Below are 24,376 nucleotides of genomic sequence, written 5' to 3' on the forward strand. Positions count from 1 at the left end.
AAAGCTAATGTCGTTAATTGGGAAGGGATGTGTACAGGCGCATACAAAACCCTTTACTCATAGTATTCTAGTGACAGTTCACCTTTAAATTGCAAATGTCAAAGTCAATGCTGTAATTCAAAAAGCTAACTTTTATAAGATAACTTTACAGTCAGGATTACTCACTTGAGATTAGATGCAGAGGACGCACAGCAGCCAAAAGCGTGATAGACGGTGTATTAAAAAAAATTATGTTCTAACAGTTATTGCATTTGAAATTAAACAATTACCTCTGCAGTTAAAATAATAAATGACCGAGTACAAGAAGTTCGGAATCACCAGCATCCGACGCACAATTTAGCTGTTCTCTCTAAACAAAAGGAGCGCGATGAAAGAGACAACAGTTAGGGCATGTCATAAAACTCTCTCTGAACTACTTGAACGAATTGAACTAATTGTTAACTCGGTAATAAACTGGAAAGTATTACAAAATGTATTAAGTATTATAACGATAAAAAGATACAAATCGCATTTCGTTGAAGATTATTTAGCCTAAGCCAAGCCTCTAAAATAAACCGTTCATTATGCGTTGTTTTAAATAGGTGTACATATTTCGCACGCCCCATTCCTGTTCCTGGTGACTTACCAGGAAGTTGTGGGTTTAAAATTAATCAGCTGAGCGGCTGCTTTCTCGCTTTGGGTCAAGAACACGTCGCTAGTTGTGTACAGTGAACCGCTGGGTTCTTCCACGGCTGTTCAGTTTTGGGAGCGGGGAGGATATCCGATAAAGGAGAAACGGACGTGCAGAGGGCCGTTCCCGGTGCTGCTGTCAAGCGCTGCATGAAATGAACTTTGCGGAGCAGGTGGGTGCGTCACCTCTTTTATCCTCGCCTGGGTTTGCCAGCTAATATCCAGGGTGAGCAGGAGTGAGACGAGCATGAGAGAGCCCGAAAAGGACCATGTAAGTGCCGAGTGAGCACGGGAGGATAATGGGCAACCGGCGGGCGCTCGGGGCATCGCAGTTGGTATTATGCCTCCATTTGTGAGCTGTATGAATGTTACACGATATATATCTAATAGGTGATTAATCTTTTATATGAAAATGGCGTTTCAGTCTATAATATACTCTCGGTACATAATGTGTAGAATGAATTGAATACATAGTCTGTACATGGTTTACCACATTTAAATGGGCAATATCTAAAATATTAATGATTTAGATAACAGTATTATATCTGTATGAGGCGTGCGTTTTGTTGATACAATGTATTATTTTACTATGTCAGTTCACACATTTATGTCTAATATGTGATACAACGTACAGTTTATATTTAAACGATTCTAACGTATGTCAGTCAGTCAGTCAGTCATCTTCAAACCCGCTATATCCTAACTACAGGGTCACGGGGGTCTGCTGGAACCAATCCCAGCCAACACTGGGCGCAAGGCAGGAATCAAATCCCTGGACAGGGCGCCAGCACACCGCAGGGCACACATACACACACTGAGGACAATTTAGAATCGCCAATGCACTTAACCTGCATGTCTTTGGACTGTGGGAGGAAACCAGAGCACCCGGAGGAAACCCACGCAGACACGGGGAGAACATGCAAACTCCACGCAGGGAGGACCTGGGAGGTCTCCTTACTGAGAGGCAGCACCACCGTGCCACCCTTCTAATGTATGTACTTTTTTATTTTAAAAGATACAAAAATTAAATTAGCATGTCATCCCTAGAATATTCTTAAATCACTTTAATCCAGTTCTTGAAGGGGTGAAGGCTTATGAAATTCCTAATATCTAGCAAGAATTTTCATATCTAAAATACAATTTAGACATGGTGTACAGTCTCTTGAATTATTTAATATTTATTTATGTATGTAAACAATGCTTTATAAAACTATACTATGTTAAAATGATTTTAGAAAATGTATACTCTAAATATGTCATATTTTGAATTTCACAGATTAATGTTTTATGTTTTGAACAATATGTTATATAGCTGCTTCCATCCAGGCATTTAAATACATGTATTATACACTCATCTAAAGGATTATTAGGAACACCATACTAATACGGTGTTTGACCCCCTTTCGCCTTCAGAACTGCCTTAATTCTACATGGCATTGATTCAACAAGGTGCTGAAAGCATTCTTTAGAAATGTTGGCCCATATTGATAGGATAGCATCTTGCAGTTGATGGAGATTTGTGGGATGCACATCGAGGGCACGAAGCTCCCGTTCCACCACATCCCAAAGATGCTCTATTGGGTTGAGATCTGGTGACTGTGGAGGCCATTTTAGTACAGTGAACTCATTGTCATGTTCAAGAAACCAATTTGAAATGATTCGAGCTTTGTGACATGGTGCATTATCCTGCTGGAAGTAGCCATCAGAGGATGGGTACATGGTGGTCATGAAGGGATGGACATGGTCAGAAACAATGCTCAGGTAACCCATGGCATTTAAACGATGCCCAATTGGCACTAAGGGGCCTAAAGTGTGCCAAGAAAACATCCCCCACATCATTACACCACCACCACCAGCCTGCACAGTGGTAACAAGGCATGATGGATCCATGTTCTCATTCTGTTTACGTCAAATTCTGACTCTACCATTTGAATGTCTCAACAGAAATCAAGACTCATCAGACCAGGCAACATCCAGTCTTCAACTGTCCAATTTTGGTGAGCTTGTGCAAATTGTAGCCTCTTTTTCCTATTTGTAGTGGAGATGAGTGGTACCCGGTGGGGTCTTCTGATGTTGTAGCCCATCCGCCTCAAGGTTGTGCATGTTGTGGCTTCACAAATGCTTTGCTTCATACCTCGGTTGTAACGCGTGGTTATTTCAGTCAAAGTTGCTCTTCTATCAGCTTGAATCAGTCGGCCCATTCTCCTCTGGCCTCTAGCATCAACAAGGCATTTTCGCCCACAGGACTGCCGCATACTGGATGTTTTTCCCTTTTCACACCATTCTTTGTAAACCCTAGAAATGGTTGTGCGTGAAAATCCCAGTAACTGAGCAGATTGTGAAATACTCAGACCGGCCCGTCTGGCACCAACAACCATGCCACGCTCAAAATTGCTTAAATCACCTTTCTTTCCCATTCTGACATTCAGTTTGGAGTTCAGGAGATTGTCTTGACCAGGACCACACCCCTAAATGCATTGAAGCAACTGCCATGTGATTGGTTGATTAGATAATTGCATTAATGAGAAATTGAACAGGTGTTCCTAATAATCCTTTAGGTGAGTGTATGTTATAACTTTAGTGGATTTTTTTTTCTTTGTATAAAAAAATAATAATACTGCAGCTAATAGTGCATTAATATACAATATTCAAGTGATTGCAATGTAAATGCTGTATATAACCAGAGTCCTTACTTTTTTCTCCCTATTTTTATACTAGTCAAGTCATTTCCAAATTTAAATCCTTGGCTCTTTTGTACTGTAATTGCTACAGCTTGTATGTAATAAACCTAACAAGCATTTACACATCATTGTTACTTTATGATTACTGAGTGTATTCCTTTATCTTATTATGTTTATTTTGGTTATCTTGATACATCCCCATAGACATGTGTATTAGGTTAATTGAAGATTGGGAATGGCTTGGAAATATGGGAAATGGGTCCTGTAATGGAGTGACACCTTGTTCAGAGGTGGTCCCAACTTGTAACCATTGCTGCTGAAACAGAATCTGGCCCTCTGAAGCCGTGTGTGTGTGTGTGTGTGTGTGTATATGTATGTGTATGTAAATATATATAAAATATGTGTGTGTATGTATATACAGTGTATATATATATGTATACAGTGTATATGTATGTATTAGGGAATCCATACCCGGGAATTTGGGAATCCCACATGTCATTCCCGGGAATCCCGAGCTCCCGGGGATGACACAGTGCACGGGCATCTCACATGTGAACGGTTTTAAAATGACTGACACTTATTTTTAATAAAACTACTGCAATATGTTGACACCAATAAAAGACTAACCTTATCTACAAGCAGCTCATGCTGTCATATAAGTACATGTATCTAGTTAGTTGCAGTAATCAGAGCGTAGAAAGCACAACGTGTCCAGGTGAGAGCACACCTTCGTGCAGAATACGCCAGCCACAGAGAAAGCACGTTTTGCCTCCACTGAAGTAGGCAGCACAGTCATCAGATACTGATACACTTGTTGTAAACAACGCCTACGCTTGCCGTTACTCTGAAACACCACCATTTCAGCTTTTACTGATGCATCCAGTTTCTTGTCATCATTCTGTGATGGCAAGTTTCTTGGCACAGATAATGCGGATGCAACAGACTGATGCATTGCAGTTTCAAGTTGCTGTTGAAAGCTGTTGTCTGACAGACGTCAATGAAGTCTGCCCCATCCTGGCATTCATGAGCTGCAGAGTGCAGACTCCTCCCAGTCCACTGTACTCAGTCTTAGTCGGAGCCAGGAGACTGACTGCTGCTGGTCTGTTGTTGACTGAATTATACGGCAACATACTACACCAAAAAACCGTGCCACTTAATTATTTTCAACTGTAACTCTGTTATTTCTTGATCGATTTTTACACTTTTACACGCTATATATGCAAGCTTGGCCATTCCCAGTTTCCCGGGAATTACAGCAGTTTCATTCCCGGTAATCGGGAGCCCAGGAATGGATTCCCTAGTATGTATGTGTGACGATGCGGGTTTGGCTCCACGCTCCCATCACTATTTGGTAGCCCTTGAACCCAACACCATCAATAATGTCACCGAGTTGAGCTAGACAGTGGAGGCAACAACTGAGCAAGGTAATGGTATAAAAAGTGCAAAAGTGCTTTTATTAAAAAGACAATCAAAAACAAAAATGTTCAAAGTGTCCAAATAAAGTGCAGTGCTTCAGAGTCTTACAAATAAATAATCCATTAAAAGAAATCGTTGAGGTTAAAAAGTAAACACAAAAAAAATAAAAATCCTTTAAAACGTTCAAACAGGAAGCAGTCTTCTATGCTGGCGTCTCACCTGCGTCTCCCATACGGGCCCATGCAACAGGCAAGACGATCCCTGCAGCTGCCCTTCTCCACTCACACACAGGTCTGGAGACCTCCTGATCCTGGCTTCGGTCTGGCACTCATCTCAGGCCTGAGACTTGGACTCCTTAGTCTCCAGGACACCCACACCAAGGACTGTAACACCAAGCCTCACTACTCCCGCTGCCTTTCCGGCCTTCTGCGGTCAGTCACCTTTCCCTGGTCACTCCCGTTACCTGTTCGCTCAGCGGGAGCGACATCAACTCTAACGCCTGGGTGTCGGCCTAACACCCAGCTTCCTTGCAGCTGCCCACAAGCGCTCGTTCGCTCGCTCACCACACACTCAGTGTGTCTCTCTCTCTCTCACACCGACCTGCTTCCTCTCTCGTTCCCTGTAACCTCCGTCCTTTTCATTTTTCATCGATATCCCTCCCAACCGACTTGCGCTTCTTTTTATATTGCGAGGGGCCATAGCAGCTGCAGCACATTAGCCACAGGAACAATCACGGATGTGGGCAGTCCCTTACCTGTGCACTCGGTGATAAACACCCACACCGCAGATCGCCCCGTGGCTTGCTATGGCCACTACGCCAGCGGTGATTATTTATTTAAAAAAAAAAAAACTGCCTTTGCTCAGAGAGCTGTGGACCCATAACACCACAGTATGTATATGTATATATATTTAAACATATATTCATAGCATCCGTAGTCTGAGTCTTGATGTGATTGTATTACCTACCAGGTAACACATGTGGTTGGTCTGCCAGTTGGCAAACATCCGCCACGGGCCCTCAGTTGCGAGAAGCAGATCATAGAATGTTACATAGTTTGCTGTCAAATAATGCAAAGACTATGCAACACATGTTTCGCCCTTATTTTGGGCTCATCGGGCGTACACACTCACTGCTCCCCTCACAGGAATTGAACCTTGGACATCAGCGTTGGAGACGAAGTCCCTTTACGCTGCACCAAGGCTTTTGGTTTGTTTATTTGACAGCGTGGAGATCGGAGTAATTACATTCATAGCATCTGTAGTCTGAGTACGGCCCTACCCAGGAGTGCAACCGGAAACAGGTGATCAAGAACCTGGAGTACTTCTGGGTGGGCCATAAAAGGAGCCAGCAACCACCACTCAATGTCCAGAGTCGGTTGGAAGTAGGACAAAGCTGTGGAGGAGTGGTGGTGAAAGAGAGAGGAGTGTTTTTGACTTCAGTGTAGGGTACTTGGGGACTTTGTTGTGGCTGGAGGAATTACGGGGAAGACGTAAACTCTTTTTATTTTATATGTGCCTCCAGTGTGAATCTGTGTCGGGTTGGGTGCAATATAGCGCCTTTCTTACAACATATATATGCACCATTTTGATAAGGCGGGCTGAACACACCCCAAGGAGATGCGGTCACTCCTTCGAAACCCTTCTTTAACGGTGATACAATGGGAATCAAATAACAGTTTTTTTTTTTTTTTTTACCTCCTCTTTGCTCGATCAGCTGCTGGATTGCTGCTGCTCCTGTGCGGCGTGATCTATATTTCGTGCGGTGCTTCAAATGTTTTAAAGTCACTGCTTTGTCTCTCCCCCAGACATCCTCAAACACTATTCGATCTCTTTTCGCTGTTCTGTGATTTCACCGAGTAATATTTTCCGTTTGTTTGTGCTAATGCGATGTTTACTGTACGGCTACGCACCGTTGTGAAGAGAGGGGCTGAACGCACCCCAAGGAGACACGTTCACTCCTCCAAAACCCCTCTTAAACGGCGATACGACGGGAAACAAATAACCGTTGTTTTTTTTTTTACCTCCTCTTTGCTCAATCAGCTACTGGCTTGCTGCTGATCCTGTGCCGCATGATCTGCATTTTGTGCAGCGCTTCGAACGTTTTAAATTCACTGCCTTGTCTTTCTTCTCCCCCAGACATCCTCAAACACTATTCAATCTCTTTTCGCTGTCCTGTTCTTTCACCGAGTAATATTTTACGTTTGTTTGTGCTAATGTGATTTTTGCTCTCATTTTCTTGAGCCTACAAAGACCCCCGGTCTATCACAGAATATTCACTTAGCTGACTCCTTTGTTTTAAGTGGGTAATTGAAACTGAGGATTTTTTTTTTTTTGTTATTATTAATGTGCAAAATTAGACAGTGTTGTGTGGTTCAAACTTACACTAAACTTAAGTTCTGTCTGGTAAAAATATCCACATAAAAACTTCCAGGGCAGTCTTTTAATATCTTATCTTTAGAGAATTTTTTTAATCTAATATATTTATTAAAATTGATTTTCATATATGGGCTACATTTTTGCATTAATTGAACATGTGCTTAGATATAAGTATGATATGTATTTGTAGACATAGATACATGCGAATTTTCTTAATTTGAATTTTAAAGCAGTGACATTACATAGAACCCTATCTTTGACATTTGAATTTGCTTCTAAAAGCATAACAGAAAAGTGCTGAATCAGCATTTTATGCTCAAGCACATGCCATTCAAACCAAATAATAATTATTTAACTAAATAGTTACCTTTTGTTTTTTATCTAAAGTGAGGAAGAAAGGGAAAAAACACTAATAAAGAAAGACCACAATTGAAGTCCAAGAACCCAAATAACAACTGAAAAAATAAGGTTGAATAATCCAGATCATGCCAAAAAATTGAGAACAGAATTCCAAAGTCCAAATCCGAAGACCAAGAATCAAATCCTTAAATCCTGAAGTTATGATAACAAAGATCTTGACTGGAGAGTTAAATCATGAACAAGCTTTTACAGTTGAATAAGGGTACACATTAATGCCAAACCAATTAACTAACAATCTTGTATTTGCCCTTTGGTGACAACACTAACGACCTTTGGTGATAGCTATAGGCACTTACTTAGAGTTGAATACCCTCATCCCCCACTTAGGCCCTAAACACAATTGGAAAAGGGGAAGACAATACAATAATAGAGTCATAATTTTTAAACTAAGAACAAAAACATGAAAAGAAGAGGGGGGTGCTTTGGCAGAATCCCAGCAAAACCATGACAGGGATGAATTATAAACACCTATAACGCCAAGTGAAGATAACTGCTATCCATAAGAATTTCCACATAAATTTCCTGGGGTGCCATGGCCAACTTCATGGAGAAATGAACCTAGAAATTCCCTCTCCTGAGGATCAAAGAGCACTGAAATGCTCCCTTCTGAATTTTGTGAGATTGAAGTCCCAACATATGCCACATGACTCCAAGGATGTTTATTTCTCACAATCTTAAATCTTGGACTGCTGTTAAGGAGTTTTTTTATTTTTATTTTATATATATATACATTTTGGGCTGAGGCATTTTGCTTTGATTTTATTGAGTGGTGGCTCTGAGGCTAGGGATCTCTGGTGCTTGTTCGAATTCCATAAATTCCAGAAATTACTCTGTTCCATTGGGCCCTTGAGCAATTGCATAGTCCTGGGTGTGATATTAATCTGCATCCAGCCCTGCAAGCAGGTCCTCCAACTTGCAGGAAAGACTTGGGGGGTCTTCTGCCACTGTTCCAGTGTTGTGCTTAGGTTGTCACCTACTGCACTCTGGTCCCAATCCAGATGGCTCAGCGTGAGGTGGGTTTGGGCTATTTGTGCATTCGCCCAAAATTTTACTGAGGACCAGCCACAGGGGAAAAAAAACATACGAAAACCCAATCCTACAAAAACTAACCCCTTATTCCTTTGGAGGATTTGTTTTGTTGTTAGGAATGACTATTATACATTTAAAAGAGGAGAATTTACAGATTGAAATGACCTCTTTCTGGACAAGCCAGAAACATTTTCGAAAAAAATACTGTGGGCAGATGAGACTAAGTTAGAGTTATTTGGTCACAACCAGAGGCACCATGTATGGCAAAAAAACACAGCATTCCAGGAGAAGAACTTGCTGCCTACATGGAGGGTCTATTATGTTATGGGGCTTTGTGGCTAGCACTGGTACTGGAAACCTTGTTAAAGGTGAGGGCCACATGAATTCCTCCCAGTATCAGCAGATTCTTGAAAAGAATGGCAAAGTTGAAGTTACGTCAGGTTTGGATGTTTCAGCACGATAATGATCCAAAACACCGTTCAAAATCTACCAAGGAATTCATGCAGAGGCACAAGTATAGTGTTCTAGAATGGCCATCCCAGTCCCCAGACCTGAACATCATTGAAAATTTATGGATTGATTTGGAGCTGGCTGTCCATGCTCAGAAGCCATCAAACCTGACTGAACTGTATCTGAGGCTAAGGATCGGCGCTGGTATCCCCAAGGTTGCCGGTTTGAATCCCTGTCACTGCCAAAAAAAAGAGATCCTACCCTGCTGGGCCCTTGAGCAAGGCCCTTAACCTCCAATTGCTCCAGGAGTGCTGTACAATGGCTGACCCTGCGCTCTGACCCCAAGGGGTATGCGACAACTAAAAAATTCCTAATACAAGAAATTGTATAAGGCAAAATAAAGAACAAAAAAAAAAGATACCACCAGTCAGAATTCAGGGACTTGTTAGTGGCTATAGGAGGTGTCTACAGGCTGTTATTTTAGCAAATGGAGGCTCTACTAAATATTGATGGGGATTATTCCTTTGGGGCGCCCATATTTATACACCTACCTATTTTTGTTTAAATGTACATTAAATTCCATAAGGTATAAAATATGTTAAAATGTATAAGAGCTGAAACTCCAAATTATTTTTTTTTAATATGGTATTTTTTGTGCTAGAAAAAGTCACAGAGAGGCCAACAATCACTTTGAAGGAGCTACAAAGTTCAACAGCTAAGACTAGTATAAAAGTGGGCCAAAGTGGCAATATCAAGAGTTCTGAATAACATTGGCTTGTATGGCAGGGTGACCTAAAAGAAAGCAGGCATGTCCAAAAAGCATGAGTAACTTGCTTGCATTGTAGGAAAAGGTTTGGATGATCAGTTGAGACCTAGATTGGGCATTTTCGCCAGCGTTCAATAAGATCTGCGTGATGCAAATGTAAAACGCCTCAAAAAAAGACCATAATGAAGAATGGTGGTGATGGTAGTATTATGCCATGGGGCAGTCTTTCATTAGCGGGACTGAGCATCTGCTAAAAATAAAAAGGGGAATGAATGGTGAAAATGCATGAAAATACTTGAGGAGAGCTTATTTCAGTCTACTAAAAAAACTGAAGATGGAGTGAAAGTTCCTCTTTCAGCAAGATTGTTATCCCAAACCTGGGAGTAAAGGAAAGGTGAATGTCCTACAATGACGCAGTTAAAGCCTTGATTTCAATCCAATTGAGAATCTGTGGCAATATCTGAAAATTGTAGTTCAAAAACATTATCTGGTTAACCTTAATAACCTGGAGCAAATAAAGTAAAATTATAAACCAAAATCACCGAAGATGTGCTAAGCAGGTTCTCTACTTGATACAGTGGTGTGAAAAACTATTTGCCCCCTTCCTGATTTCTTATTCTTTTGCATGTTTGTCACACAAAATGTTTCTGATCATCAAACACATTTAACCATTAGTCAAATATAACACAAGTAAACACAAAATGCAGTTTTTAAATGATGGTTTTTATTATTTAGGGAGAAAAAAAAACCCAAACCTACATGGCCCTATGTGAAAAAGTAATTGCCCCCTGAACCTAATAACAGGTTGGGCCACCCTTAGCAGCAATAACTGCAATCAAGCGTTTGCGATAACTTGCAATGAGTCTTTTACTTGCAATGAGAACACTCTGGAGGAATTTTGGCCCACTCATCTTTGCATAATTGTTGTAATTCAGCTTTATTTGAGGGTTTTCTAGCATGAACCGCCTTTTTAAGGTCATGCCATAGCATCTCAATTGGATTCAGGTCAGGACTTTGACTAGGCCACTCCAAAGTCTTCATTTTGTTTTTCTTCAGCCATTCAGAGGTGGATTTGCTGGTGTGTTTTGGGTCATTGTCCTGTTGCAGCACCCAAGATCGCTTCAGCTTGAGTTGACGAACAGATGGCGGACATTCTCCTTCAGGATTTTTGGTAGACAGTAGAATTCATGGTTCCATCTATCACAGCAAGCCTTCCAGGTCCTGAAGCAGCAAAACAACCCCAGACCATCACACTACCACCACCATATTTTACTGTTGGTATGATGTTCTTTTTCTGAAATGCTGTGTTCCTTTTACGCCAGATGTAACGGGACATTTGCCTTCCAAAAAGTTCAACTTTTGTCCCATCAATCCACAAGGATTCAATTCCCAAAAGTCTTGGCAATCATTGAGATGTTTCTTAGCAAAATTGAGACAAGCCGTAATGTTCTTTTTGCTTAACAGTGGTTTGCATCTTGGAAATCTGCCATTCAGGCCATTTTTGCCCAGTCTCTTTCTTATGGTGGAGTCGTGAACACTGACCTTAATTGAGGCAAGTGAGGCCTGCAGTTCTTTAGACGTTGTCCTGGGGTCTTTTGTGACCTCTCGGATGAGTCGTCTCTGCGCTCTTGGGGTAATTTTGGTCGGCCGGCCACTCCTGGGAAGGCTCACCACTGTTCCATGTTTTTGCCATTTGTGGATAATGGCTCTCACTGTGGTTCGCTGGAGTCCCAAAGCTTTAGAAATGGCTTTATAACCTTTACCAGACTGATAGATCTCAATTACTTCTGTTCTCATTTGTTCCTGAATTTCTTTGGATCTTGGCATGATGTCTAGCTTTTGAGGTGCTTTTGGTCTACTTCTCTGTGTCAGGCAGCTCCTATTTAAGTGATTTCTTGATTGAAACAGGTGTGGCAGTAATCAGGCCTGGGGGTGGCTACGGAAATTGAACTCAGGTGTGATACACCACAGTTAGGTTATTTTTTAACAAGGGGGCAATTCCTTTTTCACACAGGGCTATGTAGGTTTGGATTTTTTTTTCTCCCTAAATAATAAAAACCATCATTTAAAAACTGCATTTTGTGTTTACTTGTGTTATATTTGACTAATGGTTAAATGTGTTTGATGATCAGAAACCTTTTGTGTGACAAACATGCAAAAGAATAAGAAATCAGGAAGGGGGCAAATAGTTTTTCACACCACTGTATATACAGACCTTATCCCTATAAGCCTATGCTTTCATTGCCTCTATGGAATGATCAAGTGTGGTAAATTCTTCTTAAAAGTTTTTATAACGTAAAACCATGTCATATTATAGAATCATGTAATTCAATGTGTTGAAATAAAACTAGCACAAATACAAACATTTTACTCTAGGATTTGTTATTCAGTAGAATCTGAGAATTGGTCAAGGGTCTAAGCAGTTTTGCAAGGTATTGTATATGAAATTAGGTGGTTAAACAAACAGACAAAAAAAAAAAACTGCAAAATAATGTAATTTATGTTTTAATTGGTTATATACTGTATGTGGAGTTAGGAAAAATGAACTTTTATATAAACCCATTATGTCAGAATCTTTAACATAGCAGGAAATGTTGAGTAGTGTGTTTTATGTTTCTGTTTTATTGAGAAATACAACAGTTTACATATACATACTATAGAGCTGGTGCCAGTAAATATCACACAGACTATTTGATAGCGTGTTGAACTGTAAGCCACAGGGCTCCTTCCTTCTTCAGTCCTTCCATTGACTCACTATGAGATTATGAGCAGTTCATTTCAACTGCCAACTCTTAATTTATTGAAATAAGGAAGGCGATTGCACTGTGTATTTTTTAAGTGATTTGGATAAAAGCATTAGCTCAATAATACGTTTTATAAGTGAATACTATTTTTTTTTTGTCTCAAGGCCTTCATTGCAACACATCTGATTCTTCTGGAATGATTGAGAGAGCCTGTTTTTTCATTTTTAATTACAGTGGCAGATAGAAGAAACTTTTCAGGTGTGCTCTTACCTAAAGCTATTTAGTTCAGGTTTGCTGGACAGTTTTGTAAATAAGTGCATTATTCTATATTCATGGAGTAGTTTTAGTGCTTAAATTGAAGTTTATCTTTTTATTTTCACTTAAATTAAAGTTTATCTTTTTATTGTCAGGGGATAACATCCCTCAGAGCCATGGCTAGAACTCGGACACTGCATTATCTGACCAAAATTTAAAAGAGAGTTCCATAGTTATAGAAAAGTGAGTTCTTGAGCTTGGGAAAGGGGGTGGGGGTTCCATTTACTGCTATGGGTATAATAATAGTGTATAGCCAGGATCCTATGGGGCTTTTCCTCACTGAACTGAAACATTTGAAAGTTTGAGTGAAATAAGGTGTTAAGTTTAGGAGAGTAATTCGGAGCTTATGGTTATTCACTAAGGGTCAAGCTTAGTTTATCTGTTAAGTAGGAGGTAGCAGGGAAGGTGAGGGTACCCTCATGTTAGATGGTAAGGGTAGACAGTTTGCCAGCAACCTCATATTTATTTAAATCTATCATAAAGTCTTTTTAGTTTCTACTAATTTATTCTACTAAACAGTTGGAAGGATGTCCACTGTGACGCCAATAATATAAACTAAAATCTAATCAATTGATGGTCAACAGCAAGGCGCAGAGGGGTTGAACCGCAACTCATAACGCTTGGATCTTTTTTTGGATTCCTAGCATGGAGTGCCTCCTTTGTGTAGTTGAAAGAAACAAACCTGAATAAAACATACAAAGAATGAATGTTTCTACTCTCAGTCAAAAGTAACAGAATTAGATTTATTGTTTTTTTTTCTAAATTGCTCCTGGGATAACAAAAACTGTCCTGTTTTGAAATGTCTAATCACTGTTTCATAACTAGGAAATGAGAAGCAACATATCCTGTTCAAATCATTTAATGACTGTGGTGTTGGGTAGACCTAAATATACTGTGCAATAAAAACTTTGGACACTTTTGCTCACCATTCCTAAACCAAGCTGTATACAGTGTCACAAAAAACCGACATAAGATCCTGGCTGCAAAGTTGCAAAATGCATAACAGCACTGAAGTGCACCAAACCTAGTCCAAAACAGACCTTAGGGAACAGGGAAAAGGTGTAGGCTTTTAAAGGGGAAGACAGGAAATGAGATCAAAGGGTTGGGCTCATAGGTGTCTTCAGCCATAGGCTCAAGCCCGGACGTGACATCACAGGGTCCGGAGCCAGCAAGGTCTTCTTCCATAGGCTTGGACCCAGAAGTGATGTCAAGAGGGCCAGGTGGAATCTCCTGTGAATGGTCTGCAGGAAAGGGAGAAAAAGAGTGCACTCTGCCACATCCTGGTCTGATTCAGAATTGCCCTTAGTCAAGCCCTTTAGCTGCCTCAGCTGCCACTTCCTTTACAGTGGTAAAGTTAAATATTGTTGAATTTGATAAGAATCTGTTTTATCAACTAATTTCTGAGTCTACAAACAAGGTAACTGTGTTTACATGAGTTAGAGGTGTATCCTTTAGGGTTTACATATTATACAGTACAACTTGGACCCGAGTTCAATTCCTAGCTAGTCTGCCACCTCTGTTGAGTTTGCTTTGTTTTCACTTGATGTTTGTCTGATTTGGTCCATTGGTCGATGTGTGTACCTTGCAATGGGCTGCTGTTTCATCTAGGGCTAGCTCAGGGCTGAATGAATGATTGTTTTATTTTAAAGAAGACGCAAGTCTTCACAGAAAATTTGTACCTGAAAAGCCTATTCACACAACATTACATTTTTTATTTGCTAACTAAGTAGTACTGTTTTTATTAAAAATAGCAATCTGTAGTTGGATGGCACAGTGGGTAGTGTCGGAGACTCCTTTCCTCCTATATCACAATGATGCATAAAATGAATTGGTAACTCTATACATTTGCCATGTGAGTGGGTGTGATGGCTTTGCACCTATACATGGTATGGTTCAGTCCTGCCTTGCACCCAGTGCTGTAAGGCTAGGCTCTTGCTTCCTGTTATACCAAACTGAACTCAGCAAGTTCAGAAATTAGGTGTCTGCATAGACTTTATGAAAGCTTAATGACCTTATCTCTATAGATGTTTTTTTCAGTGCAGTTAGCCATTCTTGAAGTTAAGTTGTTAATTTGTTTATTCTTTTTGAACACTGCTATGTGGCACATTTTGATATAAGGTGTACAATGATGGAGCAGTGAGAATTATACTGGCATTTCAATGTGTTACTGGACAGTACTTTAGCAACCGTGCAACACTGCCTTCTTTTAAACATTTCAGGCTTGTTATTACATTGTTAGTTCACTGCTTTTTGTTTAGCACTGTGCCACTGACCAGGAAGCTAAAGGTGAATGTTTAGTTGAGTATTTTTCTCAAAATACCACAGTAAAACTTCCTTTATTGACGTTTTTTTGAGTTTATCCTTTCTTCAAATCTTAGTTAAACTATTTGTGTTTCCTGCCCATTTTTAAATTTACGTGCAGTAAGATTGGTGGTGTGTTGCATGCCATCCTCTTCTCAGAATTCCAAAAAAAGAAAAAGTGAAAATTGTGTCCCTCTTGTGTTTGGCCTTGACCTCCTATTTTTATTTGCCCTTTCAAAGTATCTGTGACTAGGATGTGGATTAGTTTAACGATTACTTAGTAGTGCTAGTACTGTTGAAAAGAAAGGACCTATTTGTCTCAGAGTTGTTAAGATTTAATGTGTTCTAAACAAGTTTTGAAACAACCATTTTAAAAACAGGTGCCCGGTAGGTTTCATCCTTTAGTTGCAACTGTGGTTCAAAAATTAGAGAGACTCACCCAGTACTTCTGCTTCTGGACCCACCAGAAACAGAACATTCCCAGAATATTGAACACTTTAGAATAATTCACATTATAAATCATAAACATTCCTCACCTGTTTAGCCCATATTTAGCTTGGACACTTCTTTCAGTTTCTATTAGAGAGCCTTTTAGACATTCCGCTAAAATTCCTGCGATCAAATAGACACAGAGGGCAAAAATTGTTTTTAAATGTTACAGCTGATTTTTTTAATGTATTATATATTGATTTTAATTAGTAGCAGATAACATTCCATACAATCAAAACTTAACAAAGCAAAATTCAACCCCCATCCAAGAAGAGAAGAGAGCCAACAACCAAAGCTAATCTTTAAAAACAGCAAGTAAGGAAAAGTATCCTTTTCACCGAAATGAAAGCATATTCTAAAATGGTATTGATTAGATCCTGCCATATTTTAAAAAAGTTTTGAACGATCCTCTAAGTGAGAATTTGATTTTTTTTTTCCTACTTCAAATAGTGTAGAACATCAGTTACTCACTGACTTGAAAGTGGTGGGGTGAGATTTGTGCTAGTAGAGGGGTAAAGGCAATTACAGTTTATTTATCCTTCTTCAGTTTAAGCCCATCTAGGAGTACACTAAACATAGCTCTTAATAGGTTCAATGTGATTGTGACACCAAGGCTGTCTGATAGGCATTCAAAATTTTTTTTCTGAATAATTTGAAGCACGCCCAGAATTTGTGGCCTGGTGAGACTGGAGCTAGATGCACGGTTCACGGGTTGAATTTTGTCCTGGAAACATTTTTGGGCAATTTCAAACAAGATAAATGTGCTCGATAGAAGATTTTAAGTTGAATGATTGAATACTTTGCGCATATGGAGCTAGAGTGTATTCTGTGCATTAATGCCTTCCTTGCAGACTTTTTCCAAACATTAAATACTGAATATGTTTGAGAGGATGGAAAAAGGTGGTTGGCATGTAGAGGTGCAACAAATAAAAGCTTTTCTATTATAAAGTGCCTCCTACATTGGTTCCATATTCTGAGAGAATGAAGGTCATTTGGATATTAGTGTATTGAGGATAATTTGTATTTACTGCAGAACCGAGAAGGGAATATAAAGAAGTACTGCAAGATTATATTTTTATTGCATACCAGGCTTTTGTGTATTCATCGATTTCCGTCAATGTCCAGGGACCTTATGTATAAATGGTGCATATGCACAAAAATCTTACATACATGCATTTCCACGCTCACTTCAAGATGTATAAAAACTAAGCCTAGTGTAAAGCAATGCACTTTTTCATGGTAGCCTCGCTCCCTGCGTTCACAAGTTTCTGCTCGGTTTTGCATACTGGCAGCACCTAGCGTCAAACTGTAAAACCCAGCTATTGTTTCTGTGCAAACTCCCTTTTTTCAGATTCTCATCGGTGACGTAGGATTTATTAAATACACTGAAATTAATTCCATATTGTTTGCCAACTTAATTCACTTGATTGGTATCATTCTGTTGCAATACCTTAGCTGCTTTATTGTTGTTAGAAGACATTGCGGATGGAAGAATTAGAAGAGACCGCATATTTAAAAATGATGATGACTAGCTTCTAAGTTGATTTGGATTTCCAAGAGCTATTCCTCTTGAAGGTGTGTGCTAAACTAGAGCCAACTTTACAAAGGCAGACTTTGAGGAAATGTGCTGTACCTGCTCCACTGCAAGTTCTGTCCAGTCTTGGGTTTTTAGCCACAGAAGCTTTTAAATGTGAACTTGCTGTCTGATTAGGTATTTTACAAACATCACTGAGTCACTCCATGCCAGCTGTATAGGATTGTATTATCCGCTTGTCATCCATATATATAAGATTGCCTAATACTGGGATTGAACAGGAGAACACGAAAGTGTAATACGCACCATCTTCCAGTTTTCCAAATGTAATTGGAGTGGTCAGCTGAATGCACATTGCAATTGCAAAGGTGCTGGAGAAATTACATCAGCCAGGGATGAAGTGCAAAAAGAATGAGCTGGCATTAAATCATCTATAACATAAAAACGGCAACTCCACACAGTTGCAGGTGGTTTTTCCAACTAGTGTGGCAAAAGGTAAGCAGTCCTTTTTAGGATAGTGAGCCATGTGAACTGCAGAGAATCTATCTGTTGTGGTGCTTGGTGCCGATGTTACACTATATAAATGTGCATTCATAGAATTAATTTACTTATGTAAATAAAAAGTGTTTCCACTCTATTAATGTGCTGCTCCATAGTCCACAGAAAGTGTGTCACATTGTGCAAGCATAATGTGGCACACAATTGTGGTGTACCCGAACCTGAAGAGATGCGGTATGATAAACCTGATCCAACAAATGATCAGCCAAAACAGACAGAGTCACAGCTCATTTGAATGTAATTGGCAGGATGTGATAAAAGGCAATCCGATGCAGCATTTATTTTTAACCAATTAATTTATGATCAGTATCATATATTACAGCCCTTATATTCCTTAGTTCATTGGCCACATCTCTTACAGCATGTACTATTGCATTTTGAGACTCCAGAACAGCATCTGTCAGCACACAGCCAAAGGGTCACCCATCAGTTTCCGAGGCAGAGGTGCGGGAGCAGCCAGCACCTGAAGATGTGCTGGGCACTGCAGCACCATTACAATGTGGATTTGCATCCTCCTCATGGGGGTCATCTTTTGTAATTTTGTCTGGTAACAGAATACACAGACAGTGGGCTGCAACTCGTCTATTCATGTCGACTTTAAGACGCCAGCTGCAAAATGAATATGTAGGACACAGTAATTTAAGATCCACGATTAGTGGGGCATGGTCAGAGATAACAATAGTTGTATTTAAAAGATTTGATAGTGGGGGAAAAACTTGTCATTTAGGAAATAATCAGTTCTTGAGTAGCAATGATGTATGGGTATAAAGAAGGAGTATGCTCTTAGTTTAGGATTTAAAAACCTCCATGGGTCTGATAAGTTATGATCCATTACAAACTGTGTAATTATCTTTGCATTATTAGATGTTATCACCACTGTAGCTGAGGATGTATCCAGATCTGGATTTAAAACACAAATTCTCCGACCATTATAATTTTGTGAGCGTTCATCTTTGAGCTATATTTATATAATATAATTATATATATATATATATATATATATATATATATATATATATATATAATATACACATTTTGGAAGAAATCTCTGTCACCCACGTTAGGTGCATAGATATTAATCAAAATCACTTTAGTATTAGATGAAGCAAATGTATGTGACTCATATTGAAATAAAGGAAGAATTGACTTCCTCGGTGGATGGAAAGGCAACAGCTGCAAAATCGGAATGCAAAGTGCTCACTCACAAACTGGCTGCACTGGAAGATAGATATTGGGAATATCATCAGAATTGAAGGTCTTCGTGAGAAACGAGAAAATCCAAACCTAGTGAAATTCATAGCTGAGCTGGTCTTTAACTAGAGAGGACTTTAAATCTGACATTGAGATCTCAGCAGCCTACCATATACATGGTTATTGTCTGTTTCAATAAACTGCTGGCCAAAGAAAACTTGATGTCTCTTCTCAGATTGAAAGGGGATATTATATTTGAAAATAACCACATTCGTATTTTTCCAGATTTCTCTGCTGGCTAATTATATGTACATTTTGGTTATATTGGGACTGTTTAAGATCACATCCTAGGTTTATTGTATTTGGAGTGTACCTTCACAAGATATCTCCGTTTTAACTTTCTCTACACCACTGCTGGGTTTTTTTTTTCATTCTGGAGTTGCTATTTTTTCTTGGCAGAGGATTGGGACTTTGTGAAGTATGGTTTGCCTCACTTGCAGAAGCAAAATGTTGAGAGAAAGAGAGCAATGCAGTTTCTTATTTATCCCTTCTACTAGTCCTGGGAGGTATACCGGTTCATACCGAAAACCCTTTTTTATTTTTGTTATGATATGGGTTTTTCTTATATTGCAACACCGGTTTAAATAGCCTAAACAACATTCGGAACGTGGTGCAGTGGGATACAGTTTAAGGGGGTACCTTTTTCACTGCAACAGAGTCCGTGCGTTAGTGGAGGTATTTAGTGGTGAAAAATGACAGAGAACATTCTGAAACTGTAGCAGATGATAAAGTTGAACATGACGAAACAGAAGAACTTTTGCCGAAAAAAGACGCCATTTCTGTTGTCTGGAGATACTTTGGTTTTAAAAGGTCGGACGTGGACCAAACAACTATTTACTGCAAATGCTATTGAGCTAAAGTTGTGGCCGGAGGCGGCAACACGAGCAATTTGCTGCACCACCTTAGCCGCAAACATGCTCTGGAGTACCGTGAATGTATGGAACTAAGATTGGCAGCCTCCACGTCCTCAGATAAAACTGTAAAAGCTACAGGACACTCGAGTCAGACGTCACTTGTAGATGCGTTTGCTAGAGGTACTGCTTATGACAGTAAAAGCAAGCAGTGAATCGAGGTAAACAACGGCATTACAATCCATATAGCCAAAGACATGGTTCCGTTAAGTACTGTGGAGAAAGGCGGATTCAGGGCTATGATCAAAACACTGAATCCCAGACATGTGATCCCAAGTCGCAAGTACTTTAGCCAAACAGCGATCCCCAACTTGTACTAAGAAAACAGAGGGAAGTTACAAGCAGAGGTGGCTACAGTCCCCAACTATTCAACAACAGTAGATATGTGGTGAAGTCACACTGTGGAGCCATATCTGAGCCTGATGATTCATTCTATAAAAGATGCCCGGCTATTGAAAGGTTATTGCCTCCAAACAAGCTATTTTCCAAATGAACACACTGGCAAATTACTTGCTGCAGGCTTGCTGGAAGCACTCGATTCCTGGGGGTTTACAGAGCAGAGGCAAATGGCCATCACAATGGACAGTGGGGCCAACATCAAAAAGGCTGTCAAGATTAACAATTGGACACAATTCCAGTGATTTGGACACAGGCTTCACACAGCCATAGGTATGAAATAATTACTTAAAATAGTTTATTATTTTAATAACGGTAGTAAAAACATACCATAGTAATAAGAAATGTACAATGAATGTGTGTATAATCAGTTTTCTGTTATCTCTATTATCAGTCAGTACAGGTAGCCCCCTACTTAAGATGGTTCAACTTAGATTTGTGTGCACATTAAAATGTTTTTTTGTACAATTCTCAAGACATTGGAATTGGTTATTCTTAACCAGTCTACTGCAGTAATTGCAGTGGAAAATGTGGTTAACATCCAGTCATGTATGGGAAAATAATACTGTTGAATACCATGAAACCAGTATACTTTTGAAAAATACCGTGAGATAGAATTTTGGTCATACCACCCAGCACTGCCTTCTACACCAATATCGTTAGTGCCAACATAATAATAGGCTCCACAGCCATAACACCTGGCAATTATATAAAATCTATGCCAAAACTATCCTGTGTAACCATATGTAAAAATTTAGTACCTTAACCTAAGACTACAAAATGTCAAAAAAAGGTCAGAAGCAATGTCTCTATGACCAAATAGTGAACTTTGTGAGCTGGAATGTTAAGTGTCTCAATTATGAATAAAGAGAAAGAAAGTAATCTCTCACTTAACAGGTCTAAATGCCAAGATAGTATTTTTAAAGGAGACTCGCTTATTAAGTAAGGACCAGTTTCAGTTGCAAAGAGAGTAGACTGGCCAAATTTTTCACTCCAGCTATAGAAAACTAGGGGTATAGAAATCTTAATTCAAGGAACTATTTCATTTGTAGTGTCAGATGAAATATATGATTCTGAAGGGCAATATGTCCTGGTGATCGGCAACATATCTAATGTTACTGCTTATTTATGTGCATGTTTCATTTTACAGTCTGTTTTTGCCATGGGCAGAGTGGTGGCTCTGAAGCTAGGGATCTGCACTGGCAATTGGAAGGTTGCCGGTTTAAATCCAGTAAATGCCAAAAGAGACTCTGCTCTGTTGGACCCCTGAGCAAGGCCCTTAACATGCAATTACTCCATCCTGGGTATGACATTAATCTGCATCCAGCCCTGCATGTAGGCCCTCCAGGGGCTTGGTGGCAGAATTGGCACTCCAGCCCCCATAAAAAAACCTCACACTAGTTCCACTCCATCTGAACTAGTCTGCTGCTAAGGTGTCACCCGTTGCATGGCTGCACTCAGTCCTAATCTGGATCCTGAGTTTGTTTGTCGTGTGGTGGGTGCGGCAATGCCCCTATCAGCACGTTCTCCTAACCTCTCTCTTTTGTCGTGAGTCATGAGGATTTAGAGACTATTCTAGCAGTATGGGATGCAAAGCAAGATCCAACTGAAAGTTAAGTGATGGTTTGCCACTGGCTGTGTTCTTGCACCCTCATTCAATTATAATGTTTATTCAAATTAGTAGCATATTTGTTGAATTAAAACCTTTTGGACATAGAGGCAACAATGGAAACCAAACACAGACAGCTTAGAAGCAGTCTCAGGGCCAAAGCTGCACTACACGGACACAAAAGCCTTGTGTAGAAAATGTACTAGCCTCCTCCTGCTTTGCCTGTTTGCAGTGACTGAAAACAGACCACATTTTTTTTTTTATAATATCGCATTTGTTTTTATTGCTTTGCAAAAATAAATTTATAATCATAGATAATAGTCATATACTGTCAGCAATCCAAACTTCTGCTTCTTCTTACTATGTAGGTGAACTGAATTTTCTTGAGCAGCACCATTAGGTTATTGCTTCAGTGAAGTGTATTTGTTTGTTTCGGTTTGCATGACCTCCTACCTTAGTGTGGACCAGCAGTTGGCAGAAAGAAAACTTCTGTATTGTATAGTATTAATAAATATACAGCTCATTTTGTGGATACAGGCATTAAGGCTAGCAGGTGCAGAGGTTTTGCCTTTGTCATGTCATACTTTTCCAGTCTGAAGTTCCATTCACACCTGACAACTCTGCATTAGTTAAAGTCCTCTGCCCTTCAATCAGTGTTTCAAATTTTAGAAAATTAGTATGGTTTACTCTCTCTTGAATAGCAACAGGACTGCATTTTGCTAATAGTTAAAAAGTATTACTTACAGGAAAAACCTGTTGACTCCCCAGGGTGTTTTGTTTATAGAGAAGCCTTTCATTTGCATTAACACCATCATAGTGAGAGCCAGATTAAAGGTTCTTCTTCTTCAGAAGCAGTATTCTTAGTAGTAGTGTAGCAACTGTTAACATACAGTAGTAGGTTTTACATTTTTTTAGAACCGCAGTTTTTTTTTTTTTTTTGAGCCCTACATATGTTTCCTAATTTGTCCTTTAAAATAATTTTGAGCGACATAATTCAGTCTATTGCTTACAATTATATTGTACCTGAAAACTGATTCTTGTGTGGTTTCTTGAAAAACTAATAGACCATTACATTTATTAATTAGAAATGCACCACTTTGGATAGTTAACAATCAGTTCAGATCAAGTTATTTTTTTATATCTTTATTTACCTTTTTAAAAATGTGTTTGTTCTGCATTTCAGCTGAGCCCTCGAGTGTTTTACAAGGAAACCATAAAATGTAATATTTTAGTGAGGACACAACATTTTTTTTTTTTTTTTACCGGAGTACAAAGCCTGACACTTGACGAACTTGGTATATCCGTCACATAACTGCTTTTTTACAAAGTAGTCATATTTGGAGCATCTTTTGGTATTCTGAAAGCTGTTTGTCCCACATATTACAAAATTTTATACTGGTATACTAGTGCAGTGAGTAGCTAAGTAATAATCCTCATTATGAGTATTTGTGGCCAAAATGGAGGGAAGTATTCTAGACATTAATTAATATTTAGCACATACAGCTACAGTGTAACTGTGCATGTAAGTCTATATTACATCCATTTACTACTGATTGAATAAAACAAGTCAAATAGTAACCTTAAAGTTTAAAGAACCCAAAAAATTTGTTTTAACATTCTGTACATAAAGTAATTCTGTCTTGTGTGTTGAGCCCTTGAACCCTACATTGACATGCAGTATAAGTGAATTAAAATTAGAAACAAAATTACATTTAAAATTTAAATTTTACTTTTTCCCCATTATAACAGAACAGCATTGCCAAAAGTTAAAAATATTTGCCTTAGTGAAAAATCTCACTGAAGCATGGGTGTGTAAAAGAATTCTACTCAACAATGGCTATAATAAAGATTGCCTGCATTACCAATTCATTTTTATTGAGTGTTCTTTGTATTATTATGCATCTCAAAATCCAGAATAGACCACTGAAGATAAAGGAATCAAAAGACATTTAAAAGTCCACAGACCCTTTTAAGAAATTTCAAAAAAGCAAAATTACACATACAATTTTGAAACTTCTAATTGTAGTCTCCAGTTTTATACCTTTTCTGGAAAGTTAACCATTTGACAGTTATGTATTCTACAGTATAATTAATTTATAAAAGAAAAAAAAAAGTATGTTCACATTTCCTCTTTTCTACTTGCTCATTAATCACTTGAGGAAAGTGACTCAGGTCTGTAACTGCCTAGTTTAGTAAAGGTCAAGATGATATCAGTAACAAAAGAGAATATGTGCCTTGACTACAATGGTAGCCTGCCGGTCAGGTTTGACTAGGCTAGGTAATGTCAAGTTGCTGCAGGAAAATTGTTGTGCCCCTTTTTTAAGCATTGAAAGGTATTTTAAATATTTTCTGTTTTATATGTCGTATTTTATACCTGAAGTGAAAAAGGAATCTTATGAATAATAGTACTTTTTGTTCCTTATATGCTTGGATATTATTTTTTTGTTTTAGTGTTAAAGAG

At 39.0% G+C, this 24,376-nt stretch overlaps 1 protein-coding gene across 2 annotated transcripts in view; it reads left to right on the forward strand.

Annotated features, from left to right (window-relative positions):
- Positions 1–634: 634 nt before the first annotated feature.
- dop1b (DOP1 leucine zipper like protein B) overlaps positions 635–24,376 on the forward strand; it is a 212,261-nt gene continuing 188,519 nt past the window's right edge. Inside the window, exon 1 of one of the 2 annotated variants that reach the window (XM_039743847.1) lies at positions 635–842. The gene's annotated coding sequence lies outside the window, so the exon portion shown is untranslated. The other variant, XM_039743848.1, reaches the window with a different exon arrangement.

This window comes from Polypterus senegalus, chromosome 2 (genome assembly GCF_016835505.1).
Source record: "Polypterus senegalus isolate Bchr_013 chromosome 2, ASM1683550v1, whole genome shotgun sequence".
NCBI classification, from domain to species: Eukaryota; Metazoa; Chordata; class Cladistia; order Polypteriformes; family Polypteridae; genus Polypterus; species Polypterus senegalus.